We start from the raw sequence: 16,177 nt of genomic DNA on the forward strand, positions 1-16,177 counted from the left end.
TGTGTGTAACCGGGTGTGCTGAGGCAGCATGTGAGGTTGTGCCCATGTGACTGCACGCAGGGTGGGTCTGAGACGGTGTACCAGGCACAGCATGTGTACCAGGCTCAGCATCTGGTAAACAAGCATTTCTGGAATGCTGAGCAAGGACTGCGTTGGACAGAATGTGGAGACCTAGCAGCATACCAGGAGGTCTCTGTGGTTCTGGTAAGGGCAGTGCTTGTGTGCCAGCATGTGTATGTCAGCGTATCCCGTGTCATGTGCCCTGTCACCGTGCCTCTGAGTGGCCAGCACTGTGTGGATCCGGGGGACCCAGCCCCCCGCCCGGGACCACGCTCACAAACCGGGCCACGTCCTGCAGCGTGGCGGAGAAGGAGGCGAGGAGGCTGTGGGGCAGCTCAGACAGGAAGCCGACGGTGTCCATGTAGAGCACAGGGGGGCGGCACGGCAGGGGGCCCGCGTGGGCCGTAATGTCCAGCGTGGCGAACAGCTGGTCGAGGAGCTGCATGGCGCTGTCGCCTGTCAGGGCCTTGATCAGTGTGGTCTTCCCTGCACGCTGGGACACGGACACATGTTAGGGACACGGACACATGGACACATGCCGGGGACACGGACACATGTCAGGGACACGGACACACATGAAAGACAAGGGGACAAGGACACATGCTGGGGACACTGACACATGTCAGGGACACGGACACACATGAAAGACAAGGGGACAAGGACACATGCCGGGGACACGGACACACATCAGGGACACAGACACAGGCTGGGGACACGGACACACGTCAAGGATATGGACACACGCTGGCGACATGGACACACGTCAGAGACACGGAAATACGTCAGGGACACGGACACACACCGGGGACACGGACACATGTCAGGGACACGGACACCCATCAGGGACACAGACACACGTGATTGAGTCCCAACATTCCCCCCAGCTCCCGCGGAGGGAGGGCCCGTGGTCTGAGTGACAGCCAGGCACAGCACTCACACTTCCTGGAAGGTGAAAACTGGGACGTGTGTGTGTATGAATTTTTTACAAATCACTTTTATCACCCTGGCTGGCTCGGCTCAGTGGATAGAGCGTTGGCCTGTGGATGGAAGGGTCCCGGGTTCGATTCTGGCCGGCACGTGCCTGGCTTGAAGGCTCGATCCCCAGTGGGGGGCGTGCAGGAGGCAGCAGATCAAGGATTCTCTCTCATCATTGATGTTTCTCTCTCTCTCTCTCTCCTCCCTTCCCTCTAAAGTCAATAAAGAAATATATATTTTGCCGAAACCGGTTTGGCTCAGTGGATAGAGCGTTGGTCTGTGGACTGAAGGGTCCCGGGTTCGATTCCCGGTCAAGGACATGGACCTCGGTGTTGGGCACATCCCCAGTGGGGGGCTTGCAGGAGGCAGCTGGTGGATGTTTCTCTTTCATCGACATTTCTAGCTCTCTATCCCTCTTCCTTCCTCTCTGGAAAATCAATAAAATATATTAAAGAAAAAAAAGAAATATATATATATTTTATTTATTTTATTTTATTTTTTTAAAAAATATATTGTATTGATTTTTTACAGAGAGGAAGGGAGAGGGATAGAGAGTTAGAAACATCAATGATGAGAGAGAAACATCCATCAGCTGCCTCCTGCACACCCCCTGCCGGGAATGTGCCCGCCACCGAGGTCCATGCCCTTGACCGGGAATCGAACCCGGGACCCTTTTGTCCGCAGGCCGACGCTCTACCCACTGAACCACACAGGTTTGGGCAAAAATACATATTTTTAAAAATCACTTTTATTGAGTTACCTATTTCTCCCTGCCGTTCAGTTCCTTGACTTACACACACACACCTATGTCGATCCTCATCCAAGGATATTTTCCCCATTGATTTCTAGCGGGCAGGGAGGCCGAAACCGGTGTGGCTCAGTGGGCAGAGCGTCGGCCTGCGGACTGAAGGGTCCCGGGTTCAATTCCCGGTCAAGGGCATGGACCTTGGTTGCCGGCATATCCCCAGTGGGGGGCGTGCAGGAGGCAGCTAATCGATGACTTTCTCATCGATGTTTCTAACTCTCTATCCCTCTCTCTTCCTCTCTGTAAAAAAAAAAAAAAAATCAATAAAATATATTTTTAAAAAATCACTTTTACGAGTTATCTGTTTCTCCCTGCCGTTCTGTTCCTTGACTTACACACACACACCTATGTCGATCCTCAGTGGGGGGCGTGCAGGAGGCAGCTGATCGATGACTCTCTCATCGATGTTTCTAACTCTCTATCCCTCTCTTTCCCTCTCTGTAAAAAAAAAAGTCAATAAAATATATTTTTAAAAATAGAGGGGAGGGAAGAAGGGAGCGAGGGAGGCAGGAGTACGAGGGAGGAGAGAGAGAGAGAGAAACACTGATGTGAGAGACACACACACCGACTGGCTGCCTCCCGCCTGCACCCTGCCCGGGGCGGACGCTCTAACCACTGAGCCCACCGGCCGGGAACAAGTGACATTGAAGCCTGGACATGCCCTTGGTGACTCTGCTGGCCCCGCCGTCTCAGTGGGTGGGCCCTAAGGCACAACAGCCCCCTCTCCCGGGGGCGGGTGGCAGGGCCCCGGTCCCCCCGCCCCACCCACCCCGCTCACCGCAGTTGGTGTAGCCAACCACAGACACCACCGGAACTCCCGCCGGCACCGCTGCCTGCCCAGCAGCTGCCGCTTCTGCCCCAGCCGCTCCAGGGCCCGCCGGATCTTGGCCTCTTTGTCCCTCAGGAGCCGCTGCTGCAGCTGCTGGAAGTCTCCCCTGGGACAGACAGACAGACAACGGGGGGCGGCAGGGGGCAGACGGGGAGGGCGGGCAGAGGGCCAGCACCTTCTGCTCCGAGGCCCGGCTCTGCCCGGCTGGTGTCGCTCAGTGGTTAGAGCGTCCACCTGTGAAAATTGAGACACAGACAACGGGGGGCGGCAGGGGGCAGACTGGGAGGGCGGCCAGACAGCCAGCACCTTCCGCTCCGAGGCCCGGCTCTGCCCGGCCGGTGTGGGTCAATGGTTAGAGCGTCCACCTGTGAACCAGGAGACAGACAACGGGGGGCGGAAGGGCACAGACCAGGAGGGCGGCCAGACGACCAGCACCTTCCGCGCCTAGGCCCGGCTCTGCCCGGCCGGTGTGGTTCAATGGTTAGAGCGTCCACCTGTGAACCAGGAGACAGACATGCAGCAGGGGGCGGCAGAGGGCAGGCGGGGAGGGCGGCAAGAGGGCCAGCACCTTTGGATCCTAGGCCCGGCTCTGCCCGGCCGGTGTGGGTCAGGGGTTAGAGCGTCCACCTGTGAAAATTGAGACACACAGACAACGGGGGGCGGCAGGGGGCAGACCGGGAGGGCGGCCAACGGCCAGCACCTTCCGCGCCTAGGCCCGGCTCTGCCCGGCCAGTGTGGTTCAGTGGTTAGAGCGTCCACCTGTGAACCAGGAGACAGACATGCAGCGGGGGGCGGCAGAGGGCAGACGGGGAGGGCGGCAAGAGGGCCAGCACCTTCCGATCCTAGGCCCGGCTCTGCCCGGCCGGTGTGGGTCAGGGGTTAGAGCGTCCACCTGTGAACCACGAGGCAGACATGCAGCAGGGGGCGGCAGGGGGCAGACGGGGAAGGCGGCCAGACGGCCAGCACCTTCCGCTCCGAGGCCCGGCTCTGCCCACCGAGGGGCAGTCTGACCCCCCGGGGCCGGTGTGGCTCAGTGGTTAGAGCGTCCACCTGTGAGCCAGGAGGCAGCGAATGCGGGGTGTCGGGGCAGACGGGGACGGCGGCCAGATAGCCAGCACCTTCCGCTCCCCCCAGCAGAGGCGCTGTGCCCCCTCCAGCCCCGGGCCGGCCACGCTCACCACAGCCCAGGATGTAGTGGGAATTCCCTCCGTGTCCATCCGGGCGGCCAGGCTCGTGCCTCATGGTGGACCTGCGGGACCGCGGGCACTGAGTGGACGGGGACGGGGAGAGCCCGGGGGGGGCGTGGAGGGGGCGGCACGTCCGTCCCAAGTGCCGGACAGAACCGGGGACTCGGGGACGGGGGGTGCCCTGGTCCTCCCTCCTGCGGGGGTGCCCTCCTGGGGGGGTGCCCTCCTGGGGGGGTCCTCCCTCCTGCGGTGCCGTCACCCTCAGGGACACAGGGTCCCACGGGGACGGCCCTCGGGGAGGGACAAGCCCCAGCAGGTGTCCAACTAGCCATGCTGCTGCCCTACAAAGTCAGTCCATCAAGAAAGCCCCGTCCCCAGCGCCGTCCCATTGGTTCCAGCCTCTGAGGCCCCACCCCCAGCACCTGCCCCATTGGCTCCAGCTCTGAGGCCCCGCCCTTCTGCTCCTGGCCCATTGGCTCCAGCCACTGAGGCCCTCCCCCCTGTGCTCCCGTCCCATTGGTTCCAGCCTGAGGCCACGACCCTCTGTTCCCGCCCCATTGGTTCCAGCCTCTGAGGCCCTGCCCCCTCTGCTCCCAACAGGAATCCCAGCCCCTTGGCCCCGCCCCCAGCGCCCGCCCCATTGGCTCCAGCCTCTGATGCCACGCCCCCTCTGCTCCACACCATTTTAGTCTCTGAGGTTCCTCCCCTCAGCCCCGCCCCTCAGCCCACCACCCTGAGCCCCAACCCTTTGTATTATTACAATATATGGTGTCCCCACAAGCCCCGCCCATTAGTTCCAGCTTGAGGCCACGCCCCTCTGCTCCCCACCCCGTTAGTTCCCGCCCCCTCAGCTCTTGCCCCCTTGGCCCCGCCCCCTCATCTCTACCTGAGGCCACGCCCCTGGGCTCCCAAAGTGAGTCCCATCCCATTGGATCCCGCCCCATTGGTTCCAGCCTCTGAGGCCACGACCCTCGGCTCCCAACCTGAGTCCCATCCCATTGGGTCCACCCCTTGGCTCCCTCCCCATTGGTGCCAGCCTCTGAGGACCCTCCCCCTCATCTCCATCCTGAGGCCACGCCCCTCGGCTTCCAACCTGAGTCTCAGCCCCTTGGCTCTGCCCCTTGGCTCCCGCCCCATTGGTTCCAGGTTCTGAGACCCCACCCCCTTAGCCCACCCCTCTGAGTTCCAACCCTTTGCATCCTGTCCCCACAAGCCCCGCCCCTCAGCGCCATGCCCATTGGTTCCAGCCTCTGAGGCCACGCCCCCTCTATTCCCAACCTGAGTCCCAGCTCCCTTGGCCCTGCACCCTGAGCTCCCCACCCCATTAGTTCTCGCCCCCTCGGCTCCCCCCCTACAAGTTCCAGTCCCCTCAGCCCCACCCCATAAGCCCCCCACCCTCTGAGTTCCAACCCTCTGCTTGGAGCACCCAGAAGCCCCCCAGGAAGTCTACCATGAGTGCCCCGCCCCTTAGCTCAGCACCGGGATTGGACGAGGACCTAGGAACCAGGAGGTCACAGGTTCCATTCCTGGTCAGGGCACAGGCCCGGGTTCAGGCTCCCTCCCCAGGTGGGGGGCATGCGGGAGGCATTTCTCCCTCCTGCTTCCTCCCTCTCTGAAGCCAATAAATATATATATTTTATATAGTATTATTACTTTTATTTTTTTTAAATATATACTTTATTGATTTTTTACAGAGGGGAAGAGAGAGGGATAGAGAGTCAGAAACATCGATGAGAAAGAATCATCGATCAGCCGAAACTGGTTTGGTTCAGTGGATAGAGCATCAGCCTGCGGACGGAAAGGTCCCGGGTTCCATTCCGGTCGGGGGCATGTACCTTGGTGGCGGGCACATCCCAGAGGGGGTTGTGCAAGAGGCAGCTGATCAATGATTCTCTCTCATCGATGTTTCTAACTCTCTGTCCCTCTCTATTCCTCTCTGTACAAAATCAATAAAATATATTTGAAAAAAAATATATATATATATTAAAAAAAAAAAAAAAAAGAATCATCGATCAGCTGCCTCTTGCACGCCCCCCACTGGGGATGTGCCCACAACCAATGTACATGCTCTTGACCGGAATCGAACCTGGGACCCTTCCGTCCACAGGCCTAGGCTCTATCCACTGAGCCACACCGGTTTGGGGTATATATATATTTTTAAAGAAAAGGTTAAAGGAAGGGGCTGCTTCTGCTGGGACCCCCGGCCCGCCCCCAGCCGGTACCTGAGCAGGGGCAGCTCGGCCAGCGCCACCTGCAGCGGCGCCTGCAGCGGAAGATGTGTAGGACCACGGTGAACCGGTCGAACACCTGCACACGCCAGGCGGCCTCCAGCTCCTTCTGCAAAAGAGAGAGAGAGAGAGCTGGCCAGTGCGGCTCAGTGGTTGGGCACCGACCGAAGAACTAGGAGGTTAGGATTTGATCGATGGATTCCTGGTCAAGGGCGTGGACCTTGGTGGCGGGCACATCCCCAGTGGGGGGTTTGCAGGAGGCAGCCGGTCCATGATTCTCTCTCTGAAATCAGTAAAAACATAAAATAAAAAAGAGTGTGTGCCCTAATCAGTTGGTGTGGCTCAGTGGAGAGAGAATCGGCCTAAAGACGGAAGGGTCCCCGGGTTCGATTCCCGGTCAAGGGCATGGACCTTGGTGGCGGGCACATCCCCAGTGGGGGGCGTGCAGGAGGCGGCTGATGGATGTGTCTCTCTCATCCATATTTCTAGCTCTCTATCCCTCTCCCTTATACTCTGTAAAATATCAATAAAATATATTTTTAAAAAATAACAGAAAAAAAAGGAGCCAACCACATCCCTAGACCTCAGGTGAAGGGCGCTGACACTGTCCCGAAATCTTGTATCCCCTGCCCCTCCTGGGGGGTGGGGGGCTGACCCCAGCCCTCAGACCGGGGCGCGGACAACACCCCGCGCACCCCGATACCTTAGTGGGCACAGACAGCCGCTTCACATTCAGAAACACAGCCGTGATGTAGGACAGGCCCCGAGTTTTCTCTGCGGGAGAGAGGGCCTGGTCAGGGGGCTCCAGACACCGTGTCCCTCTGCTTGGCTGCGTCACCAGGACGGCTGGGGTCAAGGGGAACCTGGAAGCGGGGGGGCATCTGCCCTGGGGCCTGGCAAACCTGGGGCTGACAACTGGCCCATCTCTGCCTTGCTGTGTGACCTTGATCAGCTCACACAACCTCTCTGACCCTCAGTCTCCTCCCCTGTAAATGGGGAGCCTGGTGTCTACTTCATGGTCACTTCCTCTGAGAGGAGCCTTTGCAGATGCTGACCACTCACCCTCCTGGCTGTGGTTACATGGCCTTGTCTCTGTCCCTAAAGCCCCTTTTCCTGAAAGGCAGACCTGGCATTCCTCATCCTCCTTCTCCTCTTCCTCCTCCTCCTCCTCCTCCTCCTCCTCCTCCTCCTCCTCCTCCTCCTCCTCCTCCTCTTTCTTCTTCTTCTTCTTCTTCTTCTTCTTCTTCTTCTTCTTCTTCTTCTTCTTCTTCTTCTTCTTCTTCTTCTTCTTCGTCTTCTTCTTCTTCTTCTTCTTCTCCTTCTCCTTCTCCTTCTCCTTCTCCTTCTCCTTCTCCTTCTTCTTCTTTCTCACTCTCTCCCCCTCCTCTCCCTCTCCTCCTCTCATCTCTACGTGGCTCCCTCCCTCTCTCCCACCTCTATGTGGCCCCAGGTGTGCTGTGTCATTCCCAGGTCTTTTTACTAATAAGCCGGGATCTTCTCAGTTTCCTGATGGCTTTTTGCTGAGGACATCTTGCAATCACAAAAACCTCTAGGGCCAGTCCAACCACAACTTTGGTGACTAATAAGCTGAGCTTGGCAAGGAACACACACGAAATGACCTGGCCTCCAAGCACTGATTAGTGCACTTCCAGGGACATCTGCATGGATGGCTGAGAAATGGGTCATAGGCCCTTGAAGCAGGAGTTGGGGGGCGGGACGAAAGGGAGGAGGAGGGTGGGGTGGTAAATGGAGAGGGCCATGGCATTTCTGTGAGTCCACGTGTGAGAATATGGATCTGATGTTTACTTTGCATATGTTTGTGTACCAGTTTCAAGGCATATTCTATGCACATCCAAGTATATACACAAATGGATATTCTGGCATATAAATGAGGTGTATTTTATGACTTTTAAAACAGGTGAGTGGCCAAAACCAGTTTGGCTCAGTGGATAGAGCGTCGGTCTGCAGACTGAAAGGTCCCAGGTTCGATTCCAGTCAAGGGCATATACATTGGTCGCGGGCACATCCCTGGTGGGGGGTGTGCAGGAGGCAGCTGGTCAATGTTTCTCTCTCATCCATGTTTCTAGCTTTCTATCCCTCTCCCTTCCTCTCTGTGAAAAATCAATAAAATATATTTTTAAAAAAATAAAATTAAAAAATAAATAAAACAGGTGAGTGCATGGATATGGCAGCATGCACAGTGGCTGCTCAGGAATTTTCAAAGAAATTGGTTAGTTGTTTCACCACTCCTTTTTACTGAAATGGTAAATAGGATGCTCTAAATTTCTTGCTATTAACAAGAATTAACTACATTTTAATTTCTATACTTTTAGAGAAAGAGTGCATTTCATAGAAAGCCTCAGTAGTCATACTTCTGACATAGAGCGGGTGTCTTAGGTTTATGCATACAGAGATACTTATTGAATATTGATATGTCAGGTTATGTACTGAGCACCCAGGGTTCAGAATGAATTGGTGAGAGTGCTTGTTTTCAAAATATGTACGGAGAACAGCAAGGAAAAACAATTTTTGATCTGATATTGAGCCCAGAATAAGAGTCAGTTCCTCACGTGCATCCCACTCTAACTTCAAGCCCTCATATATATCATCCCAGCTCTCTGGAAAAGCCTAGCTCCACTTTCCACCAGACCAACTCCTCCTTATTTGTTGTGTCTCATATAGCAACTCCCTTCCTTTGAAAGGCGTTATCTTGCTCCATCTCCACACGTATTATCAGGACATCTTGAATTCCACCATTGCAGTGAGCACGTACCCTGCATTGTAGTAGTTCCTTGTTTTACTCTGTGTCTCCTCCAGCATGCTGTGAGCGCCACAAGGACTGAGACCAGGTATATGTCTGCGAGTCCGCCTCAGGACCGGGCCAACCAGTGGGAGGAGAGGCACTATGACAGCCAGAAGGCTCAGTTCACAGGATAAGGATAAAAAGCAATAGAAAGAATGCGTCCACGTCCATTTCCTATGTCACAGTTTAAGCTGGTTGAACAGAAGCAGTAAAGGCTGGAAATGTAATATAGAGGTTCTTTTCTGGGAATACTGTGTCGTGTCAGATGTTATTAATTCCTGGAGCAGTTATTGTAGAGGGGAGCACCAGAGGCTCTGAGGAAGAGACCATCACCCACCCCCTTGGATTTCTCAAGTATTCAGGTAAAATCACCCAATGATGTGACATGACTCACAATGTCCACCAGAGGGCGACAGGCTGCTGCTGGGACCACCTCCCCTAGCAGGCCAGGTGGAGGAAGCCCTTCAGGTCCTGACTGAGTTGAGTGTGTTTATTTCTAAGTCCTCAGAGCACAGAACACCTGTAAACAAAGAACCCCTCCTGCGGGTGTGAAGACAGAAGAAAGGATGGACACGGCACCCAGCCTGCCCCAAGCCCCGTGTCCTTACTCATGGCTGCAGGGCACACTGGATTCCCAGGGATCCTGCAATGCTTTCCCTCCTGCCATGTGCGACTAACACAGCACACACAGCTAGCGGCTCTTCCTGGAGTCTAGCTGGTCTCTTTGGGTCCCTCTGCACCTCATCCTGGAGAGAGGACAAGATTGGGAGGTGAGTATGATTAATGTAACCGTTTCAGAGATGAGGACCCTGGAACTGTGGCCCAGAGACATTGATGAGCAGATTCTAGAATGGGGGCCTCTTCTCTGAGCTGCCACTCTGCAACTCTGGCCTTTTCCTGGCCACACTGTGCTGTAATCTGATGGTTTTCTCTCTGTGTGATAGGGGTCTAGGGGTTGCATTTTGTTCACTGCTCTATCCCAGCGCGGAGAACATGGCTGGGCACCCGGTAGGAAGGACATGGAGTAGAACTAGAGCGAGAACGGGGGAGGCCTATGAGGTTCCAACTCAGGTGATTCCCGTGTTTGCAGCTTGGATGGGAGAAGACAGGAGCCTGTCTGGGAGCACAGGGGAGAAATGGTGGGTGTTGTCCCATGAGTCTGCAGACTTTGGGCCTGTTTCTCCTGCCCCATCACTGCTCTGCACCGCCTCTCCCGTTTCCTGGCCAAAAAGGGCCCCTGAGAGAATGTGCATGAAAGCGTCTCCTTCCCAGATGTGAGTACAGTCATGACCATTGGTTCTGTTTCTCCAAGTCCTGATGTAATAAAGGCAAGAGTCACAGCCACTTGTCATTGCCCTGTTGCTGGGGATCCATCCCTGTGCCGGGAGATTGCACAAACCCTCACTGAGTGCTCACAGGGAAGGGGAGTGTGGGTTCCCACAGGTTTTACAGAGCCAGACAGCAGGAGGAGGAAGAGTTGGGATTTCAGGCCAGTCCCATATGCCAAGAGTTTGTTCATTCCTCCAAGTACGAGATGTCTAATGCATGGCACACAGGCCACTGTCAGTGTCCGTGCTGACTTTACTGGTGCATGGATAAACATTTCACATACAGCTTGTAAGTGTATGGCGTGTGTGTGTGTGTGTGTGTGTGTGTGTGTGTGTGTGCCGTAGGAAAGTGAGCTCACTCAGAAAGCAATGCTGAGCCCCCTTTTGGAGTCTGGGGCCCAACCTGTGCCAAACCCTGTAAAGATGCCTTGAGACCCTTCTGTCCTTTCCCTGGCTTTCCTCGCTGGGCCTCAGCTGCTCATCACCTCTCTTTCTCTCCAAATCTCTGTGTGGAGACGCCAGGGAGGTCAGCCCCTCTTCCCAGCAGCTTGTCCAGCTTCAGGTCCCAGCAGGTTGTGGATGGGCTGCTAAACATACCTGGTTCCCAATCACACTGCAGCCACAGCCAGATGGTTCTTACAAATAAACTGTAAGTGATTTGTGGGAACTGCATGATGACTAACCAAGCCAAGTGAGCTAGAAGCTCCTGGAAATAGTGAAGCCACCACTTGCTCATGGGAATGTGTGCCATTTTCTGGCTAGAAGCAAGTGCGTAGAAAAGCACTGAGAGGGCAGCTTGGAGCAATGTGACAGGTTCAGCAGTCCAGACATTCTAAGCACAGTAATTCTACAAGTACCAACGTCCCCCCTGCCAGGGCCCTCATGCAGGTTGTGGTCCGTCCTTGTGGTCCGTCCTTGCCCATGCCAGGGAGGGGAGAGCCTTGTCCTCCTCCGTGGCCACCATGGAGCTCTGCTACCACTCTATAAAGCACAGAGCCCTGCCCAAGCTTTGCAAAACAACGCCGCAAACACCGGTGCAGGGCAGATGCGTGGAAACTGCACCCTGCATCTGGGGCGAAGATCTGCGCTGATGCTGGGTGCGCCCAGCAGGAGCAGGGAGCTGAGTTAGTGGTGCTGATGCTTCCTAGTGTGCAGCCTGCAGCTGCGAGCCAGGTGGCACAGGTGGGCAGGGACCAATGAACCTTCCCGCAGGGGCAGCCCTTGGGGTAGTGCCCAGGGCCCAAGATGTCGATCGGAAGTTGGCAGCACCCTTGCAACGCAGGTACCGCCTCCGGAAAGTCTCTCAGCGCTCCCATGGCAGTTCCATGGGGGACATGGTCAGTGCGGGTGGCTTTGGGGTTGGTGGTGGACCTGCCTGGTGTTTTGTCATGATTAGATGGTAGTGTGAGTTATAGGAGAAAAGCCACAGGGTAAATGACATTTTCACCTAATCGTATACAGAGTATAGAATAATCACATTGTTTTTGACTGTTTTAGCAGACTTTCATCACCTGGTAGAGGTCCTGTTGGTCAACTTTCTCCAATGCCACCTTCTTCCTTTTTCCCATTTGCACACTATACTCTTGTGAAGTATTTGGGATTCTTCTACATGAATGCTGCATGTATTTATATTAGAAAGGTCTCACGGATTTTTCCTTTTAGCATTTAGGTTATAAGCCAATCTTTTGTTTATTTATTTTTCATTGTTCCAGTTTTGTCCACTGGGCGCATTTGCAGTTGGCTCCTAGGTCAGTTTGGTGTCATCTGCAATATATACCAGGTTTCTTCTGAACAAATCCTTGCTTTCTGACTCTTCTTGCACATTTCCATCTTGCATATGTAATAGCATCGCCTTGCCTATGTTCAGGCTCCTGCAATCGGCTGGTTCTCCAAGGAGCACAGCTTCCTTTTATTAGAAAACTAGAGGCCTGTTGCAGGAAGATTCCTGCAACAGGGCTTCCTGCTGTGGTCGCTGCCCCGCCTGCTTACCTCCCTTCTCCCTAGCCCGCTTGCTTGCTTCTCCTCAGCTTCGCTTCCTTCTGCAGAGCTTGGCTTCTTTCTACACTGCCTTCAGTCTTTGGTCTGGCCTGGATATGCAAATTTTTTTATTTGTTAAACTTTTCCCAGCCCAGTAAGCAACACCCCACCAAATTGCAGCCAATGCTGCTGAGACCCCATGGTGCAAAATGTGGCCCACAGCCCGGCCCAGCCCAGAAACAGTGGCTGTGGGCGCCGGGTAATGATGTCACATAGCAACGCCCGGCTTCTTCTCCCTAGTGACTAGCCTCCTTGCAGTTTCTTCAGCCCAGGAACATGACTTGCTTTATAGTTAGATAGAAACATTTCACACTTGAACCAAATGTCTGTGAAGCATTTTCCGTGCCTCATCTCATTTGATCCTCACAGAAGTCCTAGAGTAGGTAGATAGGAGACTTGGTGAAATCCTACTTTCTTTTCATTAGCTGGAAAATGGAAATTTAGAAAGCTTAGAAACTTGACCCGACTGAAAAGAAATAAGAAGTGGTGGACCTTGCAAATGACTTCAGGTTTTCTCATTGCACAGAATATAGTCAAACACTGCTACCATTAAATGTTTTACCCTTTGTTCTCCCTGCATGATCTACAATAACAATCTGCTTTGCATTGATATATACTGCTGTGTTGCTGACAATTACCTGAAAGAGAAATTGGGGTGCTTCACTGGGCTGGGAAAAGTTTAACAAAATCAGAAAGCAGGTTTAATTAAGCAAGTTTACTCTCTCTCTATAAAAGACTAAGTTGACTTGCACATGTGCAATACAAATAAATCTATCACTGGCGTCAATCACACACATGTGTTTTGATATGTCACTGTTGATAGTGAATTCGGTTGACACTTCCATTATAGATAAAGGGTGAATAGCTACCGTATTTTCCGGCGTATAAGACGACTTTTGAAACGAAAAAAAGCCTGTTCAGATTGGCCAGAGTCAGAGAGGCGATCTATTAAAAAAAGAACTGGTGTTGCCTCGGAAGTGGGGGGTAGTCTTATACAGCGAATATAGGCCTAAACCTATGTTTTGACTGTAAAATTAGGGGGTCGTCTTATACGCCGGAAAATACGGTATATTAAAATATTTCTTCTAATTAATTTCCTTTCAAGGTGCATGAATCCATGCACCAGGCCACTGGTATATATATATATATATATATATATATATATATATATATATATATGCCTAAGCGACCATTATGACTGGTTGACCAAACAACAGGTCAACCAGTCGCTATGACATGCACTGACCACCAGGTGGCAGACACTCAATGCTGGTGGTCAGTGTGCTCCCACAACCAACCTCCTATGGTCTCTCCGCCAGCTGTCTGTCCCCGATTGCCAGACTAGCCAAGGGACCCCACCTGTGCACAAATTCATGCACCAGGCCTCTAGTATGAAATAAAAAGCCTTTTGGCTAAATCTTGAAAGGCTTGCTGAACTTATGGTCAGAGCTTTCTCCCTGTTACAATAGTGCTTCCATCTTCGCTGTAATAATCCTTTGAATAAAATTCCACTTTACTAATTCTGAATTTGTGTTTTATTTGACAGGGCATCAGTTTTGATATCATTTGGGCAGATGCTTAATAGCATTATAAGGTTCTCCCTCCTCCCAACTGGTGGGCGGAGTTATGACATTACTGGCATCTGTCACAGAGACATCTCCAAGACATTGAGCCATCAATCAGCGGGTGCCAAAGTGTCCTGGAGCCCACCCCTTCCTGTTCTGCCCTGGGTCCAACCCTCTCCTGTTCCTCCCCTTAAAAGGACCCCCAGACCAGCGTGCTGCTGATCCTCCATGTCCAGGTGGCAGCCCGCTGGGTCCATCCCCCCTCCCAACTCCTTCAATTCTGATTTCTCTACCTCCGTAATGAGTTCCGCTCATTACCGGGGAATAAACTTTACTTTAAAACTCCTTGGTGGTCAGTTTCCTGCGCCTCAAACCTTACAAGCATTATTGCTGCATCAAATTACAGTGAAACTCTGTTTAACATTGGTAAGAACCTATCAAACTGTCTTCCAAAGTTGATGTCTGATTCAGAATTACAACCATAAGTGAGTGACCATTCCTGTTGCTCTGCATACTCACATGCTCACAGGAGTTCCTATTGTCAGTCTCTAAAATGTGTAATGCTGTCTCATCATTACTGTATTTTGCTAATGAGCACCCTTTCATCTGCCCATCTGCCATCTGTACATCTTCATGGGTGAGATGTCTGCTCAGATTACTTGCCCGTTTTTAAGTTAGATTGTTTACTAAGTGTTGATTGTTTTATCTATATTTCTCATATCTATGGATAAGTTCCTTTTTAGACAGGCATTTTGCAAATAAATTCTTCCAGCCTTTAGCTTGTCTTTCTTTTTTTAATGTTTTGAATCAATCAGCTTTATTGAGGTATAAAATACATATAATAAAATTCACCTATTTTAAGTAAATTATTTGATGAGTTTTGACAGTTATATACCAGTAATAATAATGTAAAACACTTATATCATCCTAAAAAGTTCCTTTATGTCCTTTGCAGTCAATAAGACCCTCACCCAACTCTTGGAGGCTCTGTTGATTTGTCTTCATTCTTTTCTACCTTTTCTTTAGAGTAGATAATCTCAATCTATGTATCTTTATATTTGTCAATTCTTTCTTCAATCAGTTGAAATATGCTATTGAGCCCTTGTAGTGAGTTTTCACTTCAGTTATTATACTTTTCAACTCCAAAATTTTTATGTGGTTCTTTTATATTATTTCTATCTCTTTATTGATATTCTCTGGTGAGACATTGTCCTTATAATTTCCTTTTGTTCTTTACACATGATATGCTTTATTTATTTGAACATATTTAAAATAACTGCTTTAGAGTTTTTGTCTACTAAGTCCAATGTCTGTGCTTTCTCAGACATAATTTCTACTGATTGCTTTTCTGTCTTTCTATGTTTTTCTTCTTTACATATCTCATACTTTATTTTTAATCTAGCCATTCTAAATAACATAATATGGCAACTCTGGAATTGAGATTCTCTCCCCTCTCCAGGCTTTGCTTTTGTTGATATTTGTTGTAATTATTGTTGTTAGTTTAGTGATGTTTCTGACCTAGTTCTATAAAATCTGTATTCTTTCTTTAGTGTGACTGCTGAGGTCACTGCTTAGTTAGCTTAGTAGTCAGCTACTAGGTAGAAATTGCCTTAAAACACAACCAGTATGACTTCCAGTCTTTGCAAATGTGCTCTATATGAATGTTGGAGCATGTCTTGAACACTCAGCCAGGCAGTTAACATCTCTACCTTATCCTCACTTCCTGTTTGTACAGAGTCTTGTGTTCAGCCAGATCAGAGCTAGGGCTTTCTTGGGTTTCTCATGTGCCTGTGCATAGTCCCATCAATGCACATTTCCTTTCAGATTCTCAGACTTGTGTCCGAGCTTTTCAAAACCCCAAAGATACCTCATTCCCAACTTTTCCTTGTAAGATTTTTTATTAATTTGTTGTTTGTCTCAACTGTTACCCATCACTTAAGACAGCCATTAAATTAAGCAATTGCCCATAACTGTTATTGGCAAATGCCTCCAACGAAGTACTAGGTGACCTGTGACTCAGATCAAATAAATACAGCTTTGCAAGTGAGATCTTCAAATAGTGACAATTCTTTGGGAATGAGGCTTTGAAGTATCTCCATCCACATTCTCCCTCCTCCAGTGGCTGGCAGGTTACTGATTTTCACAATAATTTGGGGCTGTTAGTTTTTAAGGCTACTCTGACCTGGAGAGTGAGGATGGGACTAGGACAAGTTAAAGTGCTACAAAATATGTTCTTACTAAGATTCTTTAGCTTGTCTTTCTTACAGTCTCTTTTGCAGAGCCCATGGATTCTTCTTCTGGTCTTCCTTCTAGAAGCTCATCAGCAAACACAAACTTGTTAATTTTCTCCTCTGTGTTTC

At 51.4% G+C, this 16,177-nt stretch overlaps 1 pseudogene across 1 annotated transcript; it reads right to left on the reverse strand.

Moving 5' to 3' along the window:
* Window positions 1-265: 265 nt before the first annotated feature.
* LOC311615536 (putative GTP-binding protein 6) lies at window positions 266-8,904 on the reverse strand (annotated as a pseudogene). Its single transcript has 6 exons — window positions 8,858-8,904; window positions 6,788-6,947; window positions 6,079-6,193; window positions 3,842-3,918; window positions 2,619-2,770; window positions 266-546 (listed from the first exon to the last, which is right to left on the reverse strand). The product of its transcript is annotated as a putative GTP-binding protein 6 (transcript).
* Between the last annotated feature and the right edge of the window lie 7,273 nt (window positions 8,905-16,177).

This window comes from Pipistrellus hanaki (genome assembly GCF_964339955.1).
Source record: "Pipistrellus hanaki genome assembly, chromosome: X".
NCBI classification, from domain to species: Eukaryota; Metazoa; Chordata; class Mammalia; order Chiroptera; family Vespertilionidae; genus Pipistrellus; species Pipistrellus hanaki.